This window comes from Rousettus aegyptiacus, unplaced genomic scaffold, assembly GCF_014176215.1.
Source record: "Rousettus aegyptiacus isolate mRouAeg1 unplaced genomic scaffold, mRouAeg1.p scaffold_m13_p_10, whole genome shotgun sequence".
Lineage (NCBI taxonomy): Eukaryota > Metazoa > Chordata > Mammalia > Chiroptera > Pteropodidae > Rousettus > Rousettus aegyptiacus.
Genome location: NW_023416285.1, coordinates 80,349,088 through 80,367,553, shown reverse-complemented (window position 1 = coordinate 80,367,553; position 18,466 = coordinate 80,349,088). Strand labels below are relative to the sequence as shown.

At 43.1% G+C, this 18,466-nt stretch overlaps 1 protein-coding gene across 1 annotated transcript in view; it reads left to right on the top strand.

Moving 5' to 3' along the window:
* The first annotated feature begins 9,784 nt into the window (after nt 1-9,784).
* Nucleotides 9,785-18,466, top strand: part of JCAD (junctional cadherin 5 associated) — a 79,629-nt gene continuing 70,947 nt past the window's right edge. The window contains exon 1 of the mRNA XM_016132662.2: nt 9,785-9,805. The gene's annotated coding sequence lies outside the window, so the exon portion shown is untranslated. The remainder of the gene's footprint in view (nt 9,806-18,466) is intronic.

Sequence of the window (18,466 nt, the reverse complement as noted above, 5' to 3'; positions counted from 1 at the left end):
TATGAAGAATAGAATATAGTTCAAATAAAGCCCTTCTTATTCTTGCCTCCTAGGTCTGTCAGTCATAGGTGGGAAAAGCTTCTGCTTATTTGAAGCCACAAGGGAGATAACGGGTCCTCACAGAGGGCAACCATGGGTCATTTAGAAACCAGCCTTTACCTGGTCTGTTCCCAGCTGACGTGTTACCTTGAACAAGTAACTTAACCTCTTCGTGCCTCAGTTTCCTTATCTGTAATATGCAGATGGTAACTGGCCTCGTGGAAGTGTCATGAGGATTACAGGAGTTAGTATGTATAGTGGGTAGGGCTGAAATTGGCTTGTGATGAGCACTAGGTAAAGGTTAGTCGTGATTGCTGCTGCTGTTATTGTAAAAATTACTTCTTCCTTCTATAGGATGCCAGAATCTGAATTGCTGGACTTTTAAGGGTATGGTCATCCTCACCTCTTCTTTTCCTTCAGAAATTCTACTATTCCAGACAAAAGTCTGTTTCTCCTCATCTTACAGGTCTCTGAGAAAGAAGAGTCTACCAATTCCTTAGTTATCTGATCTATATCTATAATAATCCTTCTAGTCAGAAGGTTTTCCTTATAAGTAAATTAACCTCTCTTCTTGAAATTGAAGCCATTCCCTTTCATTTCAGCCACTTTAAGACAGAGAAATGCTCTTCTTAAAATAACTCTCTTCTATTTAAATGCTCTGTTAAATCTCTTTTCTGGCCGTTCGTCTCCTGAAAGGAATTTGAGTCATCAAACTTTTCTCTAGGGCTCACGTCTATTACCTGCTGCAATTGTTCTTGCTTTCTTGTTTTCTGTACATGACTCTTAAAAACCAAAGCCACAACTGAAATGAGCAAATTGTGACTATTCTTGCTAATGCCACAGGCGAGTGAGAGATTACTCCTTCATAACTTTTGCCCATTCTAGTCCCATTCAATCTTGTTATCATACTTGTTTTCATGGCCACAATTAAAGCTATTAATGGATGACTCCCACGCTTCAACTGAGGGGACCCTTCTTGACCTTCTTCAGTGTCTCTTTACTTTCTCCTGCCTATTTGCCATTTCTGAGCTTGTTCAAGCCTCACATCTAGGCTTGGGCTCATCCTAACTCTGATGGTAAGGTGAGCTCCTTGAGGAGGAACTTTCGGCTCTATACTCTGTACTCATGACACCCACTCATAGTAGATCTTCAAGTACAATGTTAGATAAATTTCCTAAGCCATCACTAGCAATATGAAGTGATAGGTCTTGTTAGGATGAAGGCTGGCCCTGAGATAATAGTCTCTGATAGGCTTCCTGTCCCGTAGTCCCACATGGACATGGTTGGAAAGTGTGCAGATAGAAGTGACTTCTCTCAAGTAGGGTGCGCCCACACGGAAGTGTGGTTCTTAGGTGTTTAACCCAAGTGTTATTTTATCTGAGAGTGAGAAATTCTCGAGAAGCATTTTCAAAGCCTCACAAAGGGAAAACTTGAAGTGCTTAGGGCCTGGATGCCATGCTAGTGAGCTCTTTGGAGAGATATGTAGGGAAAAAGTGGGACATTGTGAAGTCAAACCAACAATTACCGTGTCTCGTAACTCTAACTTGTTTGGGAATTATTGGCTCAAGTCATACTTTCCACTGGGTCACTGTCTGGCAGTAGCATTCTTCAATGGGAATTACATAACCACTTGTTAAGTATCCAGAACTCAGTTTTATTTACATCTGCTCCAGCATGTGTCCCTGCCACCCCGGTCAGCTGGTCCTGCTCCCTGCTCAGTCTCATTTCTGTGGCTTTGCTGGTGCTTTTTTCTTGCTAGGGCCATCCTGCCCCATCTCCAGTCTAAGGACATTTATGCATCATTTAAACCCATCCCGAGCCTTCCTTTTTCACTGTCATTATTCTCTCCTTTTCATACGTGCATGTTCTGTCTTTCAAATAACCCATCATTGAAGGGGAACCACTTCTTTTCCAACCCTTAGTCTGCAGCAGAAGGTAGTACAGAAGAAAGAGATCTGGACCAGTGGACCCCAAACCTGGCCAACCTCCAGAATCACCTGGGAACTTTTTAAAAAGATCTACGGAATCAAAATCTCTGGAGGCAAAGTACAAGAATCTGCTTTTTTAAAAAGTCACAGGAAATAAGTCTAACAATAGGTCAAATATTGGCTTTTTGTTCCCTGGAGGTATTTCTGTATTTACTTATTTTTATATCCTGCATCACATCCACTTCCAAACTAAACACCACTGTTCTTACCAGTTAATCAATTTTGTATCAAGATAAACAAGGCTTTGCTTGGCAACTATCATTTTCCATTCCTCCTATTTTGAAAGGTGGCTCTTTCTTGGCCGGCATTCAGGATAAATTCTGTTTAGCTCAGTGCTTAGTAATGGTTTTGTTCATGACGTGCTTGTCCATTCTCAGAAGAGACAACGCCAACCTTTATCATTAGCACATTCATCATACTGTTCTTGGCTGTGTCTGTTTAAATGTGGTGTTGGGCTGGGTGTCCGTTCATTTATTCAGGCGTAGTCTAAGTGGTGGGTTTCGACCTTCAGTCACACAGCCAGCTTTGCTCAGATGCTCACCTCCGGCCTTACTGATCTGTGGTTTAGACTGTCCCACAAGCCTCTAATCTTGGCCTTAGATATGCTTTAATATGGCTACATAAAAAATTTTCTGAATCGGAGGCATCAAATTATATTTCCCATGTAATATCCACTTATTTTTTTGAATGATCAGAATGACATATTAATATTAATAAAACCATTTATTGAGAACCTGTTATGTGTAGGGCAATGTATTAGGTAGGCTTCAGAGATTAATAAGATAAGGTCCGTACTCTATAGAGGACCATGCCCTGATGAGAAATACAGAATACCATTTATAAAAAAAAAGTAATTTACAAAACCAGACACAGATATCAAGTATCAAATGAATGGCCCAGGCACTAACCACCCTCATGCTTCAGAGGAAGCCTTGGCCATAAAAAACTTGAAAACTTCATTGGTAATCCACCATAATTCAGAGTCCGGCTGTTAGCAGATACTCAATAAACACCTTCCAAATGAATAAATGAATGACGAGATGATGGTATGATGCAAACGGTACCAATTAGAATATAGGGAAGAAACATACACACTCACACAGGGCTCTATCAATGAACTATGAACCTGTTTTATCAGGGAATAACATGAGTGCGAAATATAGAAAAACATACCTTCTCGTTCAGGTTAATCTTTACATTATCGATGGTAATCATTTATTGAACAATAACTAAATTAATGGCACTTATTAAATATTGTCTTTACTATATAGATTAAACACTGTGTGAATTCATTGATTTGCAATATTCACTGATTCGCAGGGACAAGGGACGTGTCATTCAATCAGCTGAGCTGTGTACAGTATTCCACCTTCGTCCAAAACAGACTAGATATCAAACAGTTTATAAGACCCAAAATGGGAAGTGAGGTGAGGGCGAGGGTGAGGAATGGGGCAGAGAAAAGCTAAACACATCCAGACTAAGCGAGTCTCCTTGCAGCTTGGGCTAAAAAGAAAGCACATGAATTATCTAGAACCAGGAGTTAAATAAATTTATAGGAGAAGAAAGAAGAAACTTTCTCCCTGCTCTGAATTTCTGAAGGAAAATTTTCCATGGAGCTATTTCTAATCCCAACCACTTAGTTAATAGATGCTATTGCTATTTTTACTACTAATGAGCTCTTACTACCAGCTAGCTAGCCAACTTTTTATGTGCTAGGCACAGTGCTAAATCCCATGCACACACTTAAAAAATTTAACCCTGTAACTGCTCTGTGAGTAGGTCCTATAACTGCCCCCTTTAGCAGGCAGGCTTTTATGTGCAGCCCTTCCTAAAAGCAGCAGGATGCTCTCTGTGAGAGGGTCTTCTCCATCATGGGAGTCAACCGAAGCTGACAGGAAGCCTGCCAGATAGCAGATAAGAAGATCTCACTTCAGGAAAACTTTGATCTAGGGAGAGAAGCGGTCACCCAGGGCTGAGTTCTGGCAAACAGCTCGAGGAGACTCAGGAGGAGGTCTTAAGACTGAACAAGGGAAGAACTGTCTCTGGTGATTAGGGACACTGGTTTTAATCACAACCATCTTAGTTGTTCAGAAGCAGTGACAGTGTGGAGGCCAGTGGGCTGGATTCGGAGTCAAAGAAGACCTTTCCTGCTGTGTAAATGTGAGCAGGTCGTTTCACATCTCTTGGCCCCCGTTTCTCCATCTGTTCATAGTAGCAGGAAAAGAGGTCCATTGTCTCCTATGCCGAATCCATGGGAATCAATGTGACAGCGTGCGTAAAGTATTGAAAATGAAGCCTACCATGTATATTCAGCCCAAATTTAAAATCCTGCTTGTTCTTGTTTCTCTATAGGTCTTATGAATCCCTAAAATTTCATGTTACCTGGTTCTTCAGTATTTCTCATCTCATTTTACTACCTTCGTGTCCCCTCTGGCGTGCCCCAAGTGCCGGTGGTTGATCGGCACGCAGCCCTGCCTGTCCCCTTCCTGGCGTCACTTCGTAGTACATGATCCTAGATCGGAAAGGAATGGGAAAGAAAAGGGAAAGGAAGATATTTATTTTTGTACAAACATCCTCATCTTTTAAAAGGCAATTTTATAAAAAAAAATAACGTGCCTATTACTGTATCACCTTAACATATCAACCCAGCCTTCTCCCGTACCACTTCTAGTTTGTCCCTGCGCGTCTGTGATTTTCACGTGGCTGTGATCATAGAGCACATACGTTGTCTGGTTCTTCTAGTTCTAAGTATTTAACACTGCTGTAAACATTTCCGAGTTGCTACAATGTCTTCATTATTTTTGCTACTGGTTTTTAACTATTACATGATGTAAAACGTCTCATGATGAAACATAATTTTATTGCTGTTGGACATTTAGATTTGTTTTAATAAGTAATGCTATAATGCATACTTTGCATGTATAGCTTTTCCTCCCTTATGTACTAGAGAGAAATGTGTTTATAATTTTTTTTTTCTAAAAGTCTGGCAAATTTTTCTAAATTCCATTTATTTATTAGCCTTTCCTGACCCATCTCTGCTTTATCTTGCCTTATCCTCATAAGATCTTCTGGTCAGTGAGGCAAGATTTAGCTGCTGTTTCTAATCATGATGTTTTCCATCAACAAGTCTCTTTGAACACTGTTTCTTATTCTCTGGAAAGACTAGAAGACTTACAGAGATGGCCTGATAACACTTGCCTCATGGTAACTTTGGAGAAGTGATCTTGTCTGAATCAATAAGAAGAATTTGACCCAAGAGGATGAAGACTGCACACAGTCCCACTCATGCCTACGGGCATGTGGTTGTTCTTTGAACTGAATCAACAGTGGTATCTCCCTACTGTGTCGATCAGGATCCAGCCAGGAAAATGAGAACCACTCTAAGCATTTCAAACAAGACAGTTAATCCAGTGAGGTTGGGACACAGAAAAACTAAATGGCTGTGGTGAGACAACTGAGAGATAAGCAATAGCAGGAAGCCACTGCCGTGCCCAGGCAGAAGCGCAGAGCCAGAGTCACCTGGCAGAGGCTGGATCCATGCCTGTCACTGCAGAGCTGGAGTCACGAAGGAGGAGGTGGCCCTGCTGGAGAGCTACCGCGAGTGGAGAGAGTGGGAGGAATGTCCCGGCTTCTCCTTCTCTCTTCCTTCCTGTCTCTTGCCAGGGCCTCTCCTTGGTCAAACCCAGCTGGAAGCCAGGTACCATGAGAGCCTGTGTCCCACACCTTCCAGGGGTGAGCTCTTCCCCCACCTCCTGTGACAAAATGAAGTGGGAAAGGGATAAAGAATAATCCCGAGGCAAACAGGCCACGAATTGGTTCAACATCACATTGCCAAATATTCGTTCAAAATAACGCCAAGATAAGAAGGAAAAATCCTCCAGAAAAGCTGGCAAAGAAAGCAAAAAGGTGCGACACAGTTTAGTTTTAAACACCCATATCAGCCATAAATACTGGCCTTCTTATTTGCAAATGGTACCTCTATCTAATTTGAGACAAAAGATGATTTACTGAAGACTATCAGTAGGTCACAGAATCTCTGGGAGACCAGGAGCAGGTGTGGAAACTGCACAGTTACACATAGTGGGGGTTGGGGTGCAGGCATGGGCTTCTGTCACCACAGGGGCAGGACCAGGCCCCTGAAATCACCCAGCAGACGATCTGAACCAGGCACCATGGCTGCTCCTCCCTGGAGCTGCCACCGAAGCTGGTGTCTCCCTACCAAGCGGCACCTCCTGCAGAGTGTATTCAACCCCTTTCCTGCCTCCTGGAGTATACTGAGTTGAAGGCATCTGCCTGCCCAGCCTGTGACATGTGCTTGTACCCCAGCTGCAAAGGTGGCTGGAAAAGAGAGCCTAGCTTCTATTTTGGGGAAGGATGACTGCTATAGACTGAAATGTGCCTCCCCCCACCCACGTTTTATACATTGAAGCCCTAATTCCCAATGTGACTGTATTTGAATGTAGGCCTTTTAGAGGCTAATTAAGATTAAGGAGGCCATAAGGATGAGGTCCTAATCTGATAGGATTGGTGGCCTTATAAAGAGAATGGGAGGAGGAGGAGGGAGAAAGAGGAAGAAGAGGAGAGGAGAGGAGAGGAGAGGAGAGGAGAGGAGAGGAGAGGAGAGGAGAGGAGAGGAGAGGAGAGGAGAGGAGAGGAGAGGAGAGGAGAGAAGAGAAGAGAAGAGAAGAGAAGAGAAGAGAAGAGAAGAGAAGAGAAGAGAAGAGAAGAGAAGAGAAGAGAAGAGAAGAGAAGAGAAAAGAGGAGAGAGAGAAGGATGAGAAAAACATCTCCCTACCCAGGCACCAGGGAAAGGCCACATAAGCAAACAGTGAGAAGGTGGCCAGGAGGTCTGCAGGCTCTCATCAGAACCTGATCTTAGACTTCTACCCTCCAAACCATGAGAACATACCTTTTTGATATTTAGCTACTTAATCAATGGTATTTTATATGGCCACCTGAGCAGACTAAGACAAGGACTCAATGTGGAAAGTCCAAGTTCACCAAAGGAAGACTGTTTACTAGCCGTTGAGTGGCCGTGCATGTGATAAATGCCCAGAACACCACATTACCAACTTTTGTTCACTACACAATGTTACCAGGTCTTGCCACACATCTAACCATTAGAAGAATACAAATGAGGACACCATGGCATTGCTGCCGAAATGTTACAAAGTTAGTGCTGCTTGCCATGTGAGAGGACTGGTTTCTTTTATGCTCCAGGCCTAATAGGGCCAAATCTGTGTCCCTTGGCCACAGATCTGTCTTCTGATGGGGCCACACCAGAGAAACTAGGCTATCACCAAACCTTAGAGTAAGAAGGGAACTTAGAGAACGCTCAGGCTACTTTCTACCCAGTGCCAACTCTTGTAAGTTTTCTGGCGGCTCTAGTTGTTAAAAGATTGTCTTTTTCTTACTGCTGTTGGTATATGTTTTTCTAATGAGGCTCTTCTTCCACAAATTCAAAATTACACGACCAACTAAAAAAGAATGTTTAAAAGTCAGCCCCACTTGGTGACAAGAGTTAGGACAGAGCCAGGGTCATCCCTGGGGAAGACTATTTTAAGCACATCTAGTCTTCAGAGAACATCAGACATCCCTTTCCTTCATTTCCTTTGAGATTATATTCCACTGGAGTAAGACTGTGTTATCTGTGTAATACCTGTTAATGGAGTGCCCCCTCATTTGTCCTTAACTGTGTTATGTTTTGGGGGTAAAAAGTTGAATAAGATATCATTCTTACTCGCAGGAAACCCATAGTCTAGTAAGAAAGACAAACACAGAAACAGATCATTGGAAAGTAACCACAAGAACTACAAGAGAAGAATGAACAAAATATTACCAGAGCCTGGAGAAGGGAACAACTAACTGCCTGGGAAGAACCAGAGAGGGTTTCAAAGTCAAGGTGCATTTGGAGTTTACATGGAGGAGGCCTTGGGGGTGCCTTTAAGGCTTCTATGTGAGATACCAGTTGGACATAGCCCATTGGTGATTTCTTGGGCATGAAGCTCGGTGCTCTGGGACAGTGCGGCTGGGCAGGGATGGAGGGTATCTGGATAAAAGAATTTCTCTGATGAAGGAATAATGAAATTGAAGGCTCAGGGCCCGAATATGGTGTTTCTTCTATAGTCTGATCTTTAGAGATTATTGAAAGAGCTTCCTTGTTCCATTCTTCTACCTCTAAAAAATAAAACAGTGCAAAACAAATCAAAACGCCTTACATGCAATCTTTGCCACATCTACTCCATTCCATTATTGCAGTACCAATGTTGTTGTAGCAGCCATAGACAATCCACAGGTGAATGAGTGTGACCGTGTACTAATAAAATTTTATTTACAAAAACAGCAGTCTGGATTTGGCCTGAGGGCCATGGTTTGCCAACTCCTGGTGTACAGGATCAAATTTGTAAGTGCAGTCATTATTTTTACTCCCAGTTTGTGATTTTGAGGTTCATCGTGAGATTTTGTAGGCAGGACTGGGTGTGGAGCAGAAATCACTGGGGGAAGGCTTGGGAAGGGGGTCAGGACAGAAAGCGAGGTGCAGATCAGAGAGGTCCCCCGTAGCTCCGGGGAGGAAAGGGCAGATGTTAGAGGGCAGGCCCCACTCATTCTTCCTTGCAGAGTGCTTGCTGGCCGTGGGCCTACTGTCTGCCTGCAGCTCCGTACTGATGGGCTGTGTCCTGGCCAGCTGCTGCTAGGCAGGGGCTGTATTCCATCCCCAAGGTGGCTGTGCACAGGATAATTTATATTTTGGTGTAAACGTACCTCGAGCTCCTTTGAGATGAAAGACTCTATATAAAACTGAGTTATGACCCTGCTTAATAGGAGCACTGCTGAGGTTTTCCAAAAGTGGAGTTAAACCCCTTTGGCATCTGTGAAGTGCTGGCTGTAAAGGACCACTGGCCATTTCAGCAGCTCTACTTTTTGCTGTTGATTCTGTGTGCCATAAATCATTCTCCTCCAAGTCCAAAGGCGGCCTTTGTATTTGCCGAAACACTGAGGAGGAGGATCTTCATCTGGTCCAAGCTGAGGCCGGATCTTTGCTTCCTATATTGTTTGGTAGTGAGGAAGACAGACACATACACACGCACACACACATTCACACACACACGCACATGCATTCACACGCACACACACGCACACGCACACACACCACATTAATCTTCCATAATAACACATTGTAGAATAGCTGTTCCCTTACTATGTAACTTCCTATGGAGTCTCACGACACCGGTATTGTTTTTACACAAAAGATTCGATGTGGTCGCACTCCTTTCTCATTCTGTGCTTTTAACCCCCAGAAGGCTCCCTTGTTTGTGGAGCAAAGCTGTCAACAGGTGTCACTTCTCCTCTCCCAGAGGCCCAGGACTCTGCAAGTCAGCTCCATGCTGGGCTCCTCTTCAAACTGTATCAGAGAGGGCATACCAACATGTCTTTTTTTAGAAAAGACCATAAGTGTCTTATCTTACTCTTTGGGGATTTTCTACAGTTCTTTAACCTCTAGTTTAGGGAAAGTTGGTCCGAGGGTTCTTCAGACGTTCCTGACTGCGCCCGGGGGGTGGATGGGCGCCCCCACTTGCCGCGTGCCTCATTTCCATCTCTCCTCCCTACTGACTAGAAACCTTGTGGTTAAAATAACACACAGCCTCTATTCAGAGCTCAAACTCAGAGCTGCTATCAGAGGCAGAGTTTGGATTTAAGGAACTCTCAGAAGATGCATTTGAGTCACTCCTTAAATATTCCATTTTAGACTCTCGTGAAGAAATCAGGGATCACATCAGGTAAATGCTTTTTTTCCTTTTTCATGGTTTAGTTTGAAAAGATGGTTAAGAAAATTGTGTCAATCAGCACTGGAAGGAGCCAGCTGCTTTCTAGCTTTTTCCTGTTAAACGGGGCTTGCGTCTGTTACTCTGAAAGAGGAATAAAGCGATGAAACATGCAGCAGCAGTTCTCTGTTCGTGGAGAAAGGGCTGATGTTTGAGGAAGAGTTGTGCCCCGTTGGAGCACCACGTCCGCGCCCGGGTGTGTACACGTCTTAAAGGCTGGAAACAGCAGTCGGGGTGGTCTTATTTACTCTCTGGTGCAGCTGCTTGGAGGGTGGTCACGTGACCAGCTCACACAGGAGCAGTTCCAGCCCTATCTTGGCATCATATCTTCTCATCGAATAAAACCAAACTGGTTCTCTTTCCTCACTGCTTTCTCTTCCAGTCATCAGATGCCATTCTCCTCTCTCTCTCTCTCTCTCTCTCTCTCCTCTCTCTCATATCTATCCTCTATATCCCACTTCTGAATTTTTTTGAAGTATAGCTCTATCTCATATTCTCATATTTTCATATTTTTAAATGCATGCCTTTCTCCAGTGATAGAACATTAAAGATTTGTCTTACATTTGGTCATAAAATGTATGAACATTTTCTTCCACCATTCCACCAGAGCTTTTTTTGACAGTGTATTCCTTTTTTGAAAACATTTGTGCCTATGAAATCTTTCAATATATTTCACCCTGCTGGGACCAGGTGTTTCTCTCTCTCTCTCTTTATCTCTCTCTCTTTATCTCTCTCTCTCTCTCTCTCTCTCTCTCTCTCTTTCTCTCTCTCTCATCTATCCTCTATATCCCACTTCTGAATTTTTTTGAAGTATAGCTCTATCTCATATTCTCATATTTTCATATTTTTAAATGCATGCCTTTCTCCAGTGATAGAACATTAAAGATTTGTCTTACATTTGGTCATAAAATGTATGAACATTTTCTTCCACCATTCCACCAGAGCTTTTTTTGACAGTGTATTCCTTTTTTGAAAACATTTGTGCCTATGAAATCTTTCAATATATTTCACCCTGCTGGGACCAGGTGTTTCCCTTTCTCTCTCTCTCTCTCTCTCTCTCTCTCTCTCTCTCTCTCTCTCTTCTCTCTCATCTCTATTTCTTCTTTCTCCGAGAGATCATTGTTTTCCTTTTAAGTTTTAATTTGAAGAAAACTCCCTTTTTGTTTGATGACAGAACCAAATCAATGAATGAATCAATCATCGCCCAGTCAAACATTTATTCAAGTGCATTCTAGATGCTCTGTATTGAAATAGTCACCAGTATTGGGGGAAAGATGTCTCAAAGAATATCAATATCTTCATTGGTGTTTAGCATGTATTTTGACTCTTAATTACATTTATATAATATTTACCAAGTATTATCAGATACAAAATGAAGTGCTAAATTTCAAACTCAGGTTATAGGAAAGGTTGAAGTAATGATACAACTACCATTTCTGAGAGCTCACTATGCATCAGGTACTAAGCTAAGCACTTTGCAATCATCTCATTTCATTCTCAGTAACAGTCATTTTTCACATGAGGAAATAGAAGCTTAGAGAGGGGCTAAGTGTCCAGGCTCACACGGCTGATGAGTGGTAAACTAAAGGCTCAAACCCCAGGCACCAGAAAATGTGTCCCAGGAGAAGTGGTCTCTAGGCTGGGACCTGAAGGGTTGTTTAGCATTCAGATGGCGAGAAGGGGCAGTTGCATGAGTGATGGACAGGTGGAAGGGGCTCGTGTGCCTAGGGGACAGTACAACAATGTGTGCCCTGATGAGAAGCAGGTAGGCAATTGATGGGTCGAGAGAGGCAGAAGGGTTGGGCGCAAAGGAGCCATTTGTTTTTCTGGACTGAGAAGTGAAATGAGGACAGCGGAGTCAGATTGTGATGAATGCCGCTCAGAGCTGGCTGCGTGCTTCGTTTCCTCCTCCTGGAAGACTCTGCCTGGGTAACTGCAAGGCTTAACCCCTCTTTCCTGGGGTCTCTGCCCAAATCTCACCTCATCTCAGACGCTCCCTTGACCGCCCTATTCAAGGAGCAATCCCTAACTTCCCTTATTCACTTTTTTTTTTATTGTGGTAAAATACACATAACATAAACTTTACCTTTTTAAACATTTTTAAGGTATACAATTAAGTGGTATTGAGTACATTTACAGTGCTGTGCAGCCATCACAACCATCTAATTCCAGAACATTTTCATTATCTTGAAAGGAAACCCAATATCCACTAAAGTCATTCCCTGTTTCCACATCCCCCCACCCCTAGCCCTGACAACCACCGATATGCTTTCTATCTTTATGGATTGGCCTATTCTGGACATTTCATATAAATGGAATCATACAATATGTGGCCTTTTGTATCTGGCTTCTTTCACGTAGCGTAATGTTTTTAAGATTCATTCATGACAGTGCATGAATCCGCACTCCATTCTTCTTCGTGGCTAAATGATATTCCATTGTGTTCACACCGTATTCTGTTTATCCATTCATCACTCGGCTGATGGACATTTGAGTTGTTCCCACCTTTTGACTGTTGTGAATAATGCCGCTATGACATTCGTGCCCAAGTTTTTGTGTGAATACATGTTTGCAGTTCTCCTAGGTGAATATGTGGGAGTGGAATTGCTGGGGCGTACGGTAAGTCTATGTTTAACGTTTTGAAGGGCTGCCAAACTTTTTCACAGCAGCTGCACCATTTTACATTTTCATCAACAATGTACGAGAGTTTCAGTTGCTCTACGTCCTTGCCAACATTTTTCTTTTTGTCTTTTTTAATTATAGCTATCCTAGTGGGTGTGAAGTGGTATGTCATTGTGATTTCGATTTGCATTTTCCTAATGACGCTGAGCATTATTTCCTGTGTTTGTTGGCCCTTTGTCCCAATCACTTTTTCTTCCCTTTATTTGGCTCTATTTTTTTTTTCATAAGATATCACATTGAATCTTTATTTATTGACTATCTCTCTTATGAACTAGTAAGTTCCATGAGGACAGGAACTCTGTCTGCCTTGCTCAGAATTATATCGCAATACCTAGAACAGGGTCTGGTATTGTAGAAACTCAATACATATGTGCACAAAAATTGAAAATCAAATTATGGCTATCCCCCAAGCTTTGGGCCTTGGCCACCCTCCCCGCAGGTGCATGAACGAGGGGCAAGCAAGAGGGCAAGGCCACAGCTGGTCCACACGGCAGCCCCTGACCACACTGCTCCCTCCCTTCTCCCAGCCTGTGCTGCTAAGACAAGTGGATTGCCCTCTGCCATCCTTCCATCCCTTGGATAGTGAGGAGAGAGGTTGGAAGGCAAAGTACTTACAGGGGTAATCGAGGTTTGAGGTAATAAGAGCTGGAGCTCAGGCAGCAGCAAGGAGAGCAGAGTGGGAGTGTAGATACGAGGGAGGTATTTAGGGAAACATCAGCAAGACGAGGTGGCTGGCTGACGTGTCAGCTGAAGTAACTTCAGATTTGGAACCCGGAAGGTTGGGAAAGTGGTGGCATCGTTAACTATAAAAGAAAGTTGGGAGAAAGAGTCTATTTGGGAGCAAGGAAAAGAGGAGGCCTGTTTTATACTGGGTTTGAGAAAACGACAGGAGATCTGAGCATACACAGCCAGAATAGGGAGATGTCAGAGCACAAGGAAGGAAAGGAGGTGAGGTAGGACGTGGATAAGAGAGAACGGGGAAGAAGATAGTACGAAGAGGGAGAGAGGGGCTTAGGAAGGGAGAAAAGCAGGGAGGGGATGGTATCCCAGAATGCTTTCTACCAGTTTATTAGCAAGAATGAGAGCAAGATGGGGGAGTAAGAGAGAGGGAGAAAGAGAAATTTGACTATTGACTTGCTGGTCGACTTTCTTCCTCTACCCTCTCTGGCCCCGCAGTCTCCTAAAACACAACAAAGCGAGCCTTGCCATGACTATGTGCCACCAGGGACCTTCTAAGTCAAAGGCCCTTAATGAGTGAAATCTGGACTTTCATTCTGGAGAGTCTGTAGTGGTGTCCCCAATACAGGCAGCCTTTGAAGCCTAACATGGCTTCTCTGTCCCATTGAGTGAAGCTCAGCTCTGCCCATTGGTACTCTTGCCCTTTGTAGAGCCATGGTGGGGAATGACCTCCACAAACACGGATGGGAAGTGTATGAAGATAACTGAGCACAGGGACCTGAGAGAGAGGCAACCTAAGGAAGAGTAAAGATGCTCAGCCCCAGGGCTCTCTACAGCTCTAGCTCAAGCATTTCAACTGGGCAAGTTGGGTCAAGGATTCCAAGCTCTGCCACATCAAGATTCAGGATGGAAAAGCTGCTACAGTTGTTCCTACCTTATCTGCATGTTTGCAGTCAATGCGTGGGAACCCATGGTCAACCACAGTTCGAAATATTAAATGGAAAACTCCAGAAATAAGCTGTGTTTTAAATTGCATGCCATTGAGTACCTCACTTTATCTCATCGCATAAGCACTATATTATCTCACATCATCACAAAAGGAAGGCTTGTACAGTACAGTAAGATATTTTGAGAGATGGACAGACAGACCACATTCATATAACTTTTATTACAGTATATTGTTAGAAATGATCGATTTTATTAGTTATTGTTATTAATCTCTTACTGTGCCTAATTCATAAATTAAACTTTATTATAGGTATATATTTATAGGAAAAAATATAGTATATGTATATATAGGGTTTGGTATTCATGCTTTCAGGCATCTTCCACGGAGAATGGGAATTACACTACTTCCTAAATATTCAATGTGGAACATACTTATAGGAACTTGCTGAAAGCATGTGAGAGTTCCTTTATTTTTTATTTTTTAATATTGAGTGCACTAAGTCCTTATACTGGGAATTTTCTCTTTCATCAAAAATGTAGGCCGAAATGTGTTTATGAAGAAGGAGCTTATTACCTAGGATGACAAACTTTGACTGGCAGAAGAGCATTTGGTGCCAGAAATCTCCTCCCACAGATTCCGAGAAAACTCTAGTGAAGGGGTTCTCACTGCTGCCCTTCCCTTTGGCTGAAGACGCCAAGTAGGGTGCTCGTGTGTGAGGCTCTGAGGGCTGGCAGTGATGGGGCACCTTCACGCCATGAGCCTTTCACTTCACGTGTGTAACGTTGTTCCATGTTTGAAGTCTTTCTCTCTGATAGAATGTTCACCTCTGTACTGCAAAGCGGTGCTTGCCAATCATAAGGCTGGATGCCTGTACTTCTCCAGCTCTGAGCCTGAATAAAGAGACAGCTAATGAGAGCCAAGCACTCTGTCTGACACTCCCTGACAGTCACCCCCTGTATGGCCAGTCTTTTCACAAGACAGAGCGCTGGACATTTTTCTGGAACATAACCTACTGACTAAGGCAGAAAGAAGGACATACCAGGATAGGGTGCACATTTTATTAAATGGTATGGTCAGTGATTTTTTTAAAAAGTTTTCAGGAAGTTGTCCTTTATGCAATTAGGAATGATGACGCCTCAGGACTGACTTCCTTGAATAATGTGTTTTCTGATTTCATTTAATCATTAATTAATTTATATACTTATTCATCTACCAAATATTTGTGTAAGCTCACTGTGAGCTCTTTGAGAGTCCCACTGAGAGGCAGTCACAAGACCCCGTCTCTATTCTCCAGTCGTAATGAAGAGTCAGGACTGCCACGGGGATGAAAAGTGATCACAGGAGAGAAGTGCACAGCGACCAGGAGCTGCAAGGACAGGCTCGTGGCGCGCCTTGCACACGGCCGTGGCCTCGCTGCATTTGAGCCACCTCCTCAGCATGTCCAACCAGTAGGATAACAACTGAGAACTCAAGCGAGGGCACCTTACAAACATTCAGGCTCTAAGGTCTACAGCCTACCACGTTCATCCAAATGAACCCTTTGCACTACCGTAGGCTTTGCAATGACAAAATCCTACAGTGTTAGTTTGCATGTCCATGATACACCGTGCCTGCTGGAAAACATTTCTTTAAAATGCTGGATGATGTTTAAAGCATCATCTTTAATGATAGTTTTATTGTTCTGGAATCGTGTTGGAAGAGAAGCACTGGCTGGGGTCTTAGTGTCAGAGGCTGTTTTGTCCTGAAGGAAGTGGTGTGTTTCTTCCTAGATTGCCACTGGGAACTAAGAGATTAGAAGGGCTGGCATAGTTAAGTTAATGCTGGATCTGAACATTTCAGGATATAGGATGTAAAATAACCACTCTGATTTTTTGCACATCAATTATAAAATCATCCTTTAATCTTCTACATTTATCAAATGCAGTAATGTCAATTAATGCCAAAGAAATTTATAGTGACATGATTAAAAGAGAACTGCCCTGCTAGATTTAGGCTTTGAAAGTGTTAAATAGATTATCTTCCTGATTCTTAATTTTCTTAAACTAATATTAAAGTTGTAGTGTCTGATTTTGGCACACACAAAGTGAAGGTCAGAAAAATTGGCAGAAGAAGCTCCACAACATAGGGCTGGTGACAAGTCCTTGTCTTCTTCTTACCCTTTTAATACCAGACATAGTAGGAGTGTCTAAAAATTATTTTCACCTCTCCCCGGCATACCACCTTAACAAAATTATTCCCTACTGGCAGTTAGCCATCCAGGGCAATAGAACACTGCAGGTAAGAGGGTGGGTTTAGGAATAAAACCGACCTATTTGGTGCTCTGATCTGATGCTAACCTATAACTTCTCTAAGCTTCAGTTTCTTGATCTGTGAAATCAAAACAGTAAAAACTCCTAGGCCACGGGAATGTTAGGACGATCAAGTGAGCTAATGTATGCAAAGCTCTTAGCACATTCAATCAGTGTTAATGCTCACTATCCCAGGTAAAATGTGAATAACAGAACTGAGCTGCCATTCTTCAGGCAAATGCCAACCTGCAGTTTTAATGAAGTTACCCCTCTGCTCAAAACCTTGGACTGAATCAAGTCCAAACGCCTTCAGCGTGGCATGTGAGGCCCCCTGGGAGGGAGCATTTCCCCCTCCAGCTCCTGTGAGCCCTATGCTCCAGGACCCCTAAAATCATTTCCCCGAGTGAGCCCTGTGCCCCAAAGCCTTTGTGAATTAGCTTCTGATTCCCTCGCCCCTAACGCCCTTTCTTTCTACCTCCACCTGCCCTCCAGTTCCCATCAGAGCTAATCCATCTGGGGTAAATTTTGGGGGCACATTCCTATGATATTTGTGCCTTTACATAGCACTTACCACCCTTACTTTAAATTATCTCTCCTGTGTTATATACCAAGCGCTCTGAAAATTGAAACAACAGAAAATGTTGGTTGAAATGAATTGAAAAGTGGACTCTATTTATTGTCAGTAGGCCATGACAGTAAGAAAGGGCTTGTTTGGGATCAGAAGAACAGGATATTTATGTATATATCTCTATATGTATATGTGTGCATGTAAATATATATATGTGGGTGCAATATATAAACGGTCATGCACTACTTAACGATAGAGATGCTTTCTGAAAAAATGTGTCGTTAGATGATTTGGCCGTTGTGTGAACAACCCAGAGTGCACTTGCACACCTAGATGGTACAGCCCACCACACACCGAGGCTGTATGGTGCAGCCTGTTGCTCCTAGGCTACAAACCTGTACAGCACGTTACTGTACAAAATGACATGAGCTGGAATCACACATACGAGAAAATGATGTCATCAAGAGATGGGTAAACACAAGACATGAGGCTGCTGGCGGCGTAATGCGGCATGCTGCTCTACAGCAAACTTTTTAAAATAAGTAACAATAAAATGATAAAAAGTATAGTCTAGTAAAATCATAAAACAGTAACATAGTCGTTTATTGTCATGATCAGGTTTCGTGTACTGTGTGTAATTGTGTGGGCTGTGCTATTATGCAAGTGGCAGCGCAGTAGGTTTGTTGACACCGGCATCGCCACAAACCCCGGCGTACTGCGTTGTGCTATGGCATTACCGTGGCTACGACGTCACTAGGCCATAGGAGTTTCCTAGCTCCATTATAATCATATGGGACCGCCATCACACCTGTGGTTCATCACTGACCCAGACGTCGTTATGCGCCACATGACTGTACATATTTCCTCATTTGTGAAAGAGACATATGGCATATGAAATTCCTTTTAATTCTAAGTTTATGAATATGAGTGACTGGCTTTTCTATCCTCATACATAACATGGTGGCCACCAACCTTTTTGGCGCCAGGGACCGGTGCTCCTATGAGAATCTAATGCCTGATGATCTGAGGTGGAGCTGAGGCAGTGATGCTAGCGCCAGGGAGAGGCTACAAATACAGATGGAGGTTCCTTTGCTCACCTGCTGCTCACCTCCTGCTGTGCGGCCTGGTTCCTAACAGGCCATGAACTGGTACTGGTCCACAGCCCAGGGGTTGAGGACTCCTATTATAATATACCTTTAAGTTTCATGCAAAAGAACAACCAGGGCTCTACCATCCAGAGCCGTGGGCAGTTGACTAGGTAGGAGGTGAGTCACCAAGAGTGGTCTGAGGGTAGTGTACAAGCTCACTGTCTAGCCCAATTGGCCTTTTCCTAGACAAAGGTCACAGTGAAAGTGATCCATGATTTTAGTCCTGCTTTTGAAGTCAGAATGTCACAGGTTTTCTGTACTTCATTGTAACACTTGTATGTTAGTACCCTGCTCATAGAAGGT